The 12944-nt window shown below is 39.9% G+C and overlaps 1 protein-coding gene across 1 annotated transcript in view; it reads right to left on the bottom strand.

Moving 5' to 3' along the window:
• Positions 1-7167, bottom strand: part of ECT2L (epithelial cell transforming 2 like) — a 176587-nt gene extending 169420 nt beyond the window's left edge. The window contains exon 1 of the mRNA XM_069725941.1: positions 7153-7167. The gene's annotated coding sequence lies outside the window, so the exon portion shown is untranslated. The remainder of the gene's footprint in view (positions 1-7152) is intronic.
• Between the last annotated feature and the right edge of the window lie 5777 nt (positions 7168-12944).

Here is a 12944-nt window from a genome sequence, read left to right on the forward strand (position 1 = left end):
GCACCTTGAGGGGTGCAGTTTTTAGAATGGTGTCACACTTGGGTATTTTCTATCATATAGACCCCTCAAAATGACTTCAAATGAGATGTGGTCCCTAAAAAAAAATGGTGTTGTAAAAATGAGAAATTGCTGGTCAACTTTTAACCCTTATAACTCCCTAACAAAAAAAAATTTTGGTTCCAAAATTGTGCTGATGTAAAGTAGACATGTGGGAAATGTTACTTATTAAGTATTTTGCGTGACATATCTCTGTGATTTAAGGGCATAAAAATTTAAAGTTGGAAAATTGCGAAATTTTCTAAATTTTCGCCAAATTTCCGTTTTTTTCACAAATAAACGCAAGTTATATCGAATAAATGTTACCACTAAAATGAAGTACAATATGTCACGAGAAAACAGTGTCAGAATCGCCAAGATCCGTTTAAGCGTTCCAGAGTTATAACCTCATAAAGGGACAGTGGTCAGAATTGTAAAAATTGGCAAGGTCATTAACGTGCAAACCACCCTCGGGGCTTAAGGGGTTAAATATGCCGCATAACATGTCATCGTGGGAACTTAGCCTAAGAATCCTTTTATACAGTAATAAATTGTCAGCAACTGCTGCTGACAGGAAGTCAATCAGTGCTCGTCTACTCTCATTTACATGTACGGAACATAAGAAGGACTCGTTTACACAAAGAATATGCTGTGGCTGGTGCAATATCACACTACAAAAGGCCCTTTACAAAGGTAACAGTGTTTACTTAACTTCTTTACCTCAAAGGGTGGTTTGCACGTTAGGCTACTTTCACACTTCCGTCTTTATGGGCAAAAAACGGATCCTGCAAATGTGCTTGCAGGATGTGTTTTTTGCCCATACACTTGTATTAGCGACGGATGGGCACACGTCGCATTCGTCGTGCCACGGATCCGTCGTGTTTTGGCAGACGTGACGCACAAAACAACGTTCAGTGTAACTTTTTTTGTGCGACGTGTCCACCATTTTTGACTGCGCATGCGCGGCCAAAACTCCGCCCCTCCTCCCCGGACTGCAGAATGGGCAGCGGATGCGTTGAAAAACTGCATCCGCTGCCCACGTCTTGCAGTTATTTCACAACGTCCATTGGTACGTCGGCCCGATGCATTGCGACGGACCCGTACCGATGGAAATGTGAAAGTAGCCTTAATGACCGAGCCAATTTTTACAAATCTGACCAGTGTCCCTTTATGAGGTTATAACTCTGGAATGATTCAACGGATCCCGATGATTCTGACATTGTTTTCTTGTGACATATTGTACTTCATGACAGTGGTAGAATTTATTTTATATTACTTGTGTTTATTTGTGAAAAAAATGGAAATTTGGAGAATATTTTGAAAATTTCGCAATTTTCCAACTTTAAATTTTCATGCCCTTAAATCACAGAGATATGTCACACAAAATACTTAATAAGTAACATTTCCCACATGTCTACTTTACATCAGCACAATTTTGGAACCAATTTTTTTTTGTTAGGGAGTTATAAGGGTTAAAAGTTGACCAGCAAAATAGCAAAAAGTGACACCATTCTAAAAACTGCACCCCTCAAGGTGCTCAAAACCACATTTAAGAAGTTTACTAACCCTTCAGGTGCTTCACATGAATTTTTGGAATGTTTAAAAAAAATTAAGATTTAACTTTTTTTCACAAAAAAATTAATTCAGATCCAATTTGTTTTCTTTTACCAAGGGTAACAGGAGAAATTGGACCCCAAAAGTTTTTGTACAATTTGTCCAGAGTACCCCATATGTGGGGGTAAACCATTGTTTGGGCACATGGCAGAGCTCAGAAGAGAAGGAGCGCTGTTTGACTTTTCAATGCAAAATTGACTGGAATTGAGATAGGACGCCATGTGGTGTTTGGAGAGCCCTTGATGTGCCTAAACAGTGGAAACCCCCCACAAGTGACACCATTTTGGAAAGTAGACCCCCTAAGGAACTTATCTAGATGTGTAATGAGCACTTTGAACCCCCAAGTGCTTCACAGAACTTTATAATGTAGAGCCGTAAAAATAAAAAATCATATTTTTTTCCCCAAAATGATCTTTTCGCCCCAATTTTTTATGTTCCCCAAGGGTAACAGGAGAAATTGTACCCCTAATGTTGTTGTCCAATTTGTCCTGAGTACGCTGATACCCCATATGTGGGGGTAAACCACTGTTTGGGGCACAGCAGAGCTTGGAAGGGAAGGAGCGCCGTTTTACTTTGTCAACGCAGAATTTTATAGAAAAGATAATTATTTTTGCATCGCTTTATTCTGAGGGCTATAACTTTATTGCTAATGACACTGTGTGGCAGTTCGTTTTTTGCGGGACAAGATGACGTTTTCAGCGGTACCATGTTTATTTATATCCATCTTTTTGATCGCGTGTTATTCCACTTTTTGTTCGGCGGTATGAATATAAAGCATTGTTTTTTGCCTAGGTTTTTTTTTTTTACTGTGTTCACTGAAGGTGTTAACTAGTGGGACAGATTTATAGGTTGGGTCGTTACGGACGCGGTGATACTAAATATGTGTACTTTTATTGTTTATATACATATATATATATATACACAAGAAGAAATGTATTTATTGAAACAATATTTTTTTTTCTTTATTTAGGAATTATTATTTTTTTACACATGTTAATTTTTATTTTTTTTAACTTTTTTACTTTGTCCCAGGGGGGACATCACTGTGTAAAGTCAGATCGCTGATCTGACTCTTTGCAAAGTACTGTGTCAGATCAGCGATCTGAGAGGCAGTGCAGGAGGCTTGCCGGCGCCTGCTCTCAGCAGGCACTTGCAAGCCACCTCCCTCCAGGACCCGGAAGGACCCCTGTGGCCATTTTGGATCCAGGGCTTGCAGGAAGGAGGAAGGAGGAGACATCACATCACGTTGTTCTGAGTTTCTCAGGGAAGCACACAGGGAGCCCCCTCCCTGCGCGATGCTTCCCTATGCTGCTGGAACACTGCGATCATGTTTGATCGCAGTGTTGAGGGGTAATGTGCCGGGAGCGGTCAGTGACCACTCCTGGGACATAGTGCCGGATGTCAGCTGTCATAATTAGCTTACACCTGGCCATGCTCTCCCTGTGAGCGCGGCTGACCGGTGATGATATACTATCCCGTTGGTGGTCATAGGGGCCCAGACCACCTCGACAGGATAGTACGTCTAATGTCAGAAAGGGGTTAAACATCAATACCATCAACTGCCTCAAAATGAAATGATAACAGGATAAAAACTTGGAGATGAAAAGATATGTTGGTTTCTAAATTTACTTAAAAAGCTGAACGCTCTCTCGTAAAGGGGTTTTCCCATGAACAAAACAATCTTAACCTTCGTCAGACTGCATAATTTTACAACGTTAACAGGCTGCAGAGGTACAATTGTACCTTCATATATATTTTATTGAAATTTGGCCAATATATTCTGGACTAAAACTGCAGAGATGTAACGAAATTTCAGTCCTCTACGGCTTTTCGAAAAAAAAGTTATTGCAATTTTAAAACGGAATAGTTACAATTGTACCTACTCAGCCGGACGAAGGTTAATCAATAGATCTTGGAATAATAATAATTTCCACAATTGGAAAAAAAAATGTTCCTGTGCATGTGCCCCTGCTGTGTGCTGTGTGATCGTGCAAGAGATATGGTATGATCAGACAACAGGGGCACATTTATAAGATTATCTCAGCACAGGAACATTTTATTTATACACATCTAATTGTGGCAGATATTATTGTTCCAAGATCTATTGATTGAAATTAACTTTTGTTTCTGGGAAAACCCCTTTTTTAGTGAGCACCATAAAAAAAAACGAGGCAAAAAACAATACTTTATCATCTACCACCAATCAAAGTGGAATAAAACGCTATCAAATGCAAATAGAAATGGTACCACTGAAAACGCCATCTTGCCTCGCAAAAAACAAGCTGCCATACAGCTCCATCAGCCAAAAAATAAAAAAGTTACAGCTCTAAAAATAAAGCGATGCAAAAATAATTAAAAAAAAATGTATACAACTGTTTTTATTGTGCAAAAGCACCATAACTTTAAAAAATATATATATAAATGTGGTATCGGTGTAAACATACTGACCCGAAGAATAACGTTGCCTGATCAATTTTATCATATGCAAAACGACATAAACCCCCCCAAAAAAAAATTTCTTAATTATTTTTTGTTTTGCCTCCCAAAAATCGGAATAGAAAGTGATCAAAAAATGGCATGAACCCGAAAATGGTACCAATAAAAACATAAACTTGCCCCCCCAAAATAAGCCATCACATGACTTGCTGCCGAAATATGGAAAAATTATAGCTCTCAAAATATGGCGATGCAAAAATTTGTTTTTTGTTTTTTGTTTTTTCTTAAAGTGTCTTTTAGTGTGTGACAGCAGCCAAACAGAAATGCTCAATATAAATCTGGTATCGCTGTAATCGCACCGACCCGAAGAATAAAGTCGCCCAATCACTTTTACTGCACGAAGAACGGCATAAAAATTAATTAAATCAGTTCTTCAAATATTGTTGATTTTTAAATTCTGCCTCCGAAAGATCACAGTAAGTTCAGCTCACATTTATCCTGCGCTCTGCGCTGAGCACTTACAACGTGGTTTCTGTGTAAATCTCTGAAATACGGGATTCAGACAGAACCTGCGGTGGGAGATTTCCTATAATGAGGCAGATGGCGGCACTATGGATGCCATAGGACCTGTGATTCTGTGGTGTCCATCTTTTTATTAGGATTGCATAAAAGTGCTGTCGGCCACAGTTTTGTGCACTTCTGGAAAAAAGGACACCGCTGAACAGAGAGCAGACGAAGTCCAGGAAGTCTGTTCAATTTTTTCTTCCACATTGCAAAAATTCCTGTGAAGGACCTGAAGGGTTAATAAACTTCTTGAATGTGGTTTTGAGAACCTTAAGGCTATGTGCACACGTTGTGGATTTTGCTGCGGATCTGCAGCGGATTGGCCGCTGCGGATTGACTGCAGTTTTCCATGAGTTTACAGTACCATGTAAACCTATGGAAAACAAAATCCGCAGTGCACATGCTGCGGAAAAAAATGCGGAAACACTGCGTTGTTTATTCCGCAGCATGTCAATTCTTTGTGTGGAATCCGCAGCGGTTTACACCTGCTCCATAATAGGAATCCGCAGGTGTAAAACCGCAGGTGGAATCTGCACAAAATCCGCGGTAAATCCGCAGTAATTTCGCAGTGCGGATTTCCTGCGGATTTACCAAAATCAGTGCGGAAAAATCTGCACACCTTTCCGCAACGTGTGCACATACCCTGAGGGGTGCAGTTTTTAGAATGGTGTTAGTGTTGGGTATTTTCTGCCATATAGACCCCTCTATAAAGAAAATTGTTTCAAACATTGTGCTGATGTAAAGTAGGCATGTGGTAAATGTTATTTAATAACTATTTTGTGTGACATAACGTTTCACCAAATTTCAATTTTTTTTACAAATCAACGCACGTTATATCGAAGAAATTTTACCACTGTGTGAGAATCAATGGGATCCATTGAAGCGTTCCAAAGTTTTTTCCTCATAAAGTGACAGTGGTGAGAATTATAAAAATTTCCCTGGTCTTTAACGTGCAAACAGCCTGGGGGGGAGGGGATAGGGGTTAACTTGTGGTACAGTTATAAAGGTTGGGTTGTTCCGGAAGCGGCAATACCAATATGTGTACTTTTGCTTTTTTTGTTTTTCAAAATAATATTTATGGGTACAATATATTTTTTTATTATTTTTTTTTATAGTGTGATTTAAAAAAAAATATTTTTACAATTTTTTTTTACTTAGACTCGTTATGGGACTTTCAATTTCTCCAGTCTGATCACAGTTATTAGGTATAGCAATGCAGGAGCACAGTATTTATGGGTTTAAAGTCCTGAGAGCGGTGCGGGCAAAGCTCCTGGCACTAAGAGCCGGTTGTTAGCTATCAGAATCAAGTGAAGACCCCCCCCGGCGGCGATCGCGAACACGCACAGCCTCTGTGAGCACAAAATCGCCTAGACATATCCAAACGTCCAAGGTTGGTAAATACCACGTCACCTGGGCATAATGATATTTCTAAGGTCGTAAAGGAGTTGAAGTGAGACTGGTACCCCAAAATTTACACTTTGAATTAACGACATAGCCTTGTAAGAAATGGTGCAACAATAAAAAGCATTCTTTTTTCCTTTTTTTTTTTTACATTTCTTCCTCCGTTTCACACAAATAACTTTATTATAATATGCAAATGAGCTTGTCAGTACATTCTAGTAATAGGTCCTATGCTGACTGACAGCGTTATCTGAAGATAAATCTCCGTTATGTGCGCACTGTCTCTACACAGGGGACAGAACACAAAACACTCCCTCCTGGCTGCTGACATGGATCAACTCCACTGCTGTCACTTCAGTGAAGGAGTGAGCACGGAAATCACTTTTTTGTCTCTGCTGTCATCGATTGGGTATAGTTGTTGGGAGCGATGTCAGCAGCGAGGAGAGAGCGATTTCTGTGCTCACACCTGCATACGGACAGTGCACACATAATGGAGGTATATCTGCAGACAGCTCCAGCTCTGAGAAAGCTATAATATAGAAGGATTGGTGGCAATCTAAATAAGTAGATGGATTGGTGTGCCAAAGTGTGTAGCCATGCCTCGGGGTGCACTCAGCACCGTCACGTGCATATCACAATTAAGTTCTTTGGTGGTACGAATTTAGAAACTAAAACGTTTTTAATTGTTGCTCTGTCGCCTAACAGGTTAAGCGGTTAGTTTGAAGTATACATTTGGAGTCAGAGACACACTTTTTAAAGTTTTTGTTGTTTCTTCCTAAACAATTTAATATCAGACTTCTTATTAAAAATATTAGTTTTTAGACACCAGCAGCAAATTCTGCCATCCTTATGAAATCTGCCTCCCTTTATTGAACGTACATTGCACAATATCGTTTACTTGTCTTAGTTACCAAATGCATTACAAGATATATAAAAGTACAGAAAACTAGAGACCACTGTTACAATACAAGAATATACTTCTTCTCACCACAGAATTAGGTATATACTAAACACAATTTATTAATTCAGCCATCTAACACAAGTGTATCCAACACAACTAAACTTTGCCCAACTACTAATGCTGTAAGAACATGACCTTACCTGTCGGAGATCGTCTGTCTACTGGAAGGGGTGGAACTGCATTGTGTTACCTAGGGGACTTACAGACGCTCCTTGCCTCAGATCTGACACGATGAAATATAGTTATAGTTGGCTGGGTGATCAGATGAGCAATTATTTGTACACGGATGAAGAGATAAGAGCTTCAAAGCATACCAAGACAACTTTTCCTAATAATCTTTATATTCCTCTCAACATTACTGATTCCTCTTTTGAATATCCCACTTTAATTTGTGTTATTCTGCAGTGAACAATCGCACAAACAATGAAGACATTTTAATTAACTATTTAGAAACCAGGCCAATGGATTAACATATGTGTTATTAGCTAAAATCCTATTCACACATTGACCGTGATTCATAAACAATGGCATATTGTATGGCAGTCGTTATGAAGAGTAAATTCATTAAGAGGCTTGCATGGACTGGAGCTCTCTTCTGTCGTAATTTACACCATCTTGTTGGTCTAAATGATGATGCATTTTTTGCTTAAGCTCAGCCAATGTTTTAAAATGTTGGCACATCTAGCCAAAAGTGCCAAACACTCCAAAAGTCGGTAATTGTTTGCACAGGCACAAGCTGCACAAAATTGTGTGACATTTTAAGCTGTTTTATGCCAGAAAATTGGTGAAAACTGCTTGTTGAATCGCAAATTTTTTGGGGGGAATTTTAAGATATGCAATTTTTTATTTATTCCCCCCTAATCATGATAGTGTTTTTATCCAGTTCACTTTCCATAATGTTTTTTACAGTTTAGGCAGTCTAGAAGTAAAGCATAGAACATTTGGATTACAAAAGAATTGAACCACTTACTAAACAAGAAAAAATGGCATTTAAAATTAAGGATACAAAGAATCTGAAATTGATACAAAGGGATTTAAAGGGGGAAATTAAGAATGCCCGTGAGGTGTTCCGAATTAAATTAGAAAATAAATTGTCACACAACAATTCCATGGAGGTGTGGCCGGGCATGAAACAGCTAACTGGGTTTAAGGCAAAGCCGGAGCGTGGGGAAGTGGATCTGCCCTTGGTTAATGAAATGAACGAGTTTTTCAACAGCTTCACCAACACTATCAGGAATGGGGGATGGAGCTGGGAAAGGATCGGCAGCATTGACATTGGGGGATAAGCTGCCTGCTTTCACTGTCTCTCAAAGCGACGTGAGAAAACAGTTTAGTAAACTTGTTATAGGCAAAGCAGCTGGGCCTGATGGCCTCAGCCCACGTGTCCTCAGAGCGTGTGCAAACCAACTGTGTACCGTCTTCCAGCACCTGTTTATCTGGAGCTTTCAATCACAGGGTGTACCAGAACTGTGGAAGACCACCTGCCTGGTGTCGATGCCTAACACCACTTTTCCAACTTCCTACAAGACTATCATCCAGTGGCCTTAACATCACATGATATGAAGTCCTTGGAGAGAATAATACTCGCCTACTTGTGTCCGAGAGCTGTTACTGACCCCCTGCAGTTTGCGTACCAGCAGAGATTGGGGGTTGATGCTGTAGTGTCTCTGCTACATACAGTACATTCATCCTTGGACAATGATGGAACTGCAGTGCGCGCCATGTTCTTTGACTTCTCAAGTGCTTTCAATACCTTACAGCCGCCCTTACTATGTAATAAGTTGACTGATATGGCGGTAGAAGACGGGATGGTGAACTGGATAAACAACTACCTGACGGACAGGCCGCAGTTTGTAAGGATGGGGAAGGTGGTATTTGGCAGTGTACGGAGCAGTATTGGAGCCCCTCAGGGTAAAGTGATGTCGCCCTTACTCTTTCCATTGTATACAGCTGACTTTCAGTATAAATCAGATTTTTGTCACCTCCAAAAATTCTCTGATGACTCGGTGATTGCAGGGGGCATTGTGGGGGGGCCAGGGGGAGGAGGAATATAGAAGGGTGGTTTCTGACTTTGTGGATTGGTGCTCGACTAACTGTCTAGAACTAAATGTAAAGAAAACCAAGGAGTTGGTGGTAAGTTATAGAAAGAAAAAGGAGGATTACTTACCGATCAATATTGCTGGCCAGGAGGTTGAGATGGTTGAGAGCTACAAATATTTGGGGGTTCACCTTGACAGTAAACTCGATTGGAGGTGTCATACAGAAAAGGTTTACAAGAAGGGAATGAGCAGACTGTACTTTCTTCGGAAGCTCAGGTCATCAATGTGTGCAGTAAAATGCTGGAAATGTTCTACCAGTCCGTTGCAGCAAGCACCATTTTTTTGCTATCATATGCTGGGGCAGTAGTGTGCGAGTATCTGACGCTAATGAGCTCTACAAACTTATCAAGAAGGCAGCGCAGTTGTTGACCTCCTTCTGGACTCTTTTGTTAAGTATATAATTCCACATGTGTTAATTGATAGTTTTGATGCCTTCAGTGTGAATTTACAATTTTCACAGTCATTAAAATACAGAAAAATCTTTAAATGAGAAGGTGTGTCCAAACTTTTGGTTCACGATAAATAGAGCAGGACCCACGGTACGCCATGCTGACGTGCGTTTAGCTTACGCTTCTTCAGAATGCATTCTGAAGAAGCGTAAGCAAAATGCGCGTCAACGGCAGCGTGGCGCGGGTCGGGTCCTGCTCTATTTATCATGAGTAAGCGCTTGTAGACAGCAATGGGGGTTTCTTGAGGATTGAAAAATTCTTATGCGCACTTTAGCGGTGATATTAGTCTATAGGATATTCTCCCCTACTTACTCTAACATATACTGAAATCATGATACTATATTGATACAGATGATTTGTTGCAGACACTGCTGCCACATGTCTACCTGATTCTAAAGCTTGATGTTATTTATTAGTAATATTGATTGATATACTTTTGAGTCATTTAATAAATTTATATATTTTTTACTGAATTACGTGCTGTGGACATTGTACTCTTTTTGTACATTCTTTTTTGTATTACAGAACCATACCGAGGTTGTAGTGAGTGCCCTTGGTTTGAACAGTCATTTTGTACTGACAGATTATTTAATTCCTTATGTATATGCCATGTTAAAATTTGGCCCCCAAGTGATGACCTTCGAGGCTGTACTTAAATGTGTGAATGAGGAAGAAGGGATTTCTTTACCAATGTATTACCTGATTCCTAGGATTCTGTGAACCTGCTTATTAGAAAACTGGTTCTACATTGCTTAGCGCTTAGAGATTAGGCCATTCTTTAACCCCTTAACGACTGCAGATACGTCTGTTAACTGCGGCAGATACGGGTACTTATTCTTCAGCGCCGCTTTTTAACGACGCTGAGAAATAAGGTTATAGCACCTTCCAGCATCGGAAAATCTCCGGGGTCTCGGCTCTGATTTCCTATTTATTTCTCTATCCTCTGATATGATCTAGCACATCAGAGGAAAGAGAAAAGGGGTTCCCCAAGTCTCCCCCAGTACCTCCGGTGTCCCCCAGCCCTTGGCATCTTCTTCTGAGAAGAAAATGGCGGGCGCATGCGCTGTGCAGCCGCCGAGATCTGTCGGCCGGCACTCGGCAACAGTAGATTTCTCCTATTGGTTCATTTTGATCACTGTGATAGGGCCTATCACAGTGATCACAATAAAAAACAGTGAATCAAACCCCCCTTTATCACCCCCTTAAAAATAATAAAATAAAAAAAGTATTTATTTCCATTTTTCCATTAGGGTTAGAGCTAGGTTTAGGGTTGGGGATAAAGTTTGGGTTAGAGCTAGGGTTAGAACTAGTGTTAAGGTTGGGCTAGGGTTAGGGTTGTGTTGGGGTTAATGTTGTAGTGTTCGGGTTAGGGTGGTGTTGTGGTTATGGTTGGTATTAGGGTTAGGGGTGTGTTGGGGTTAGGTCTGTGTTAGGGTTGGAGTTAGAATTGGGGGTTTCACTATTTGGGTACATCAGGGGGTCTCCAGACATGACATGGTGCCCGCCATTGATTCCAGCCAATTTTGAGTTCAAAAAGTCAAACGGTGCTCCCTCCCCTGAGCCCTGACATTCGCCCAAACTGTGGCAGGGTATCGGTATACTCAGGAGAAATTGCACAACAAATTGTGGCCCACATTCTCCTGACACCCTTGTCAAAATAAAACAGCTTGGCTCTAAAGTAAATTTTTTGTGAAAAAAGTAAAATGTTCATTTTTTTCTTCCACGTTGCTTTAGTTCTCGTGAAGCACCTAAAGAGTTAATAATCTTTTTGAATGTGGTTTTGCGCACCTTGAGGGCTGCAATTTTTATAATGGTGTCACTTTTGGGTATTTTCTGTTATATTGACCCCCCAAACTCACTTCAGATGTGAGGTGGTCCCTAAAAAAATGGTTGTGTAAATTTTGTTGGAAAAATGAGAAATCGCTGGTCAAATTTTAACCCTTATAACGTCCTAACAAATAAAAATTATGCTTCCAAAATTTTGCTGATGTAAAAGTAGACATGTGGGAAATGTTATTTATTAACTATTTTGGCGATATGACTCTCTGATTTAAGGGCACAAATATTAAAATTTAGAAAATTGCTAAATTTTCAAAATGTTTGCCAAATTTCATTTTTGTTTCATAAACGCCAAGTTATATTGAAGAAATGTTATCACTAACATGAAGTACAATATGCCATGAAAAAACAATCTTAGAATCAGTAGGATCCATTGAAGCGTTGCAGAACTATAACATCATAAAGTGACAGTGGCCAGAATTGTAGAAATTGGCTTTCTACATGAGACTACGTCATGCAACCATTGATCAGTCATAAACAGATCTGCTATATATCCGGTAAGTAATAGTACAATCTTAAATGTAAACACAGGTAAATGAAGAAATTGTCCTAATGTCGATCTACTCTGCTTTTTTTTTTACATACAGGTGGTTCAGGTAGCAGTACATGACTGTATAAAACCCTGTCGCCAGGTCAATTTAAAAATAAAAAAAGTTTCTTCAGCACTGATCTGTGTGCGCAGATTAATGCATAAGTACATGCAGCAGCCAGGAATATGCGGTGTGTAATTTCTTGCCAGCAGAAGGCACAAGGGGCCTAGCATGGGTAGGAAGTAAGCACACGCAGGCAATGGCGGAACAGAGGGGAAATGGTGCAGAGAACCCCTACCATTTCTACTGGTAAGAAACAGGACTGCAGAGAAACCCTGTAACACAACTACAAGGAGAAATCTAAGAGGGTAAAGAATTGAAAATGGTATATTTCTGTTATTTACCGTACTTGCTTAATGGGATCCTGTCATGTCCCAAAATGCAATTAACCTTCAGATATGGTGTTAATCTGCAGGTTAATAGCAATCTAAAGCTAAACTGAAAGCACGGCTTCCAGGAGGAAATGAGGTTTATTCCAACCGGCAGCCTCTGGCTTTCAGTCATAGAGGCATGCTGGAGTGGCTACAGTCACTGCTCAGTATACACTCCCTGACAGAAGTTATGTTGCTTATCCATATTATGTAAATAAAAGCTTATAACCCGACGTTAAATTCATCCATTGGTTGTATAAATTATTCTTTTGAAAGCTGAAACCCTCCAAAATGTGGTTTAGGTTAAGAAAATAAATTGGCATCAATGCAGAAATATTGATCAGTTAATGGACACAGAATGGTCAGATTTTGGCAAGACAAGTTTTGTCGCCCACAGAAAGTAATGTGATATTGAGCTTGAAGGACTGTATCCATGCAGTTCAACAATGATTCATACAATTTATTAATGAAGTCATCAGGAATAGCAAAGAATGCAGTCTTACATGCCTCCCAGAGTTCATCTAGATTCTTTGGTTTTGTCTTCCAAGCTTCCTCTTTCATCCTACCCCAAACATGCTCAATGA

The sequence above is a fragment of the Ranitomeya imitator genome, chromosome 5, assembly GCF_032444005.1.
Source record: "Ranitomeya imitator isolate aRanImi1 chromosome 5, aRanImi1.pri, whole genome shotgun sequence".
In the NCBI taxonomy this organism is placed as follows: domain Eukaryota; kingdom Metazoa; phylum Chordata; class Amphibia; order Anura; family Dendrobatidae; genus Ranitomeya; species Ranitomeya imitator.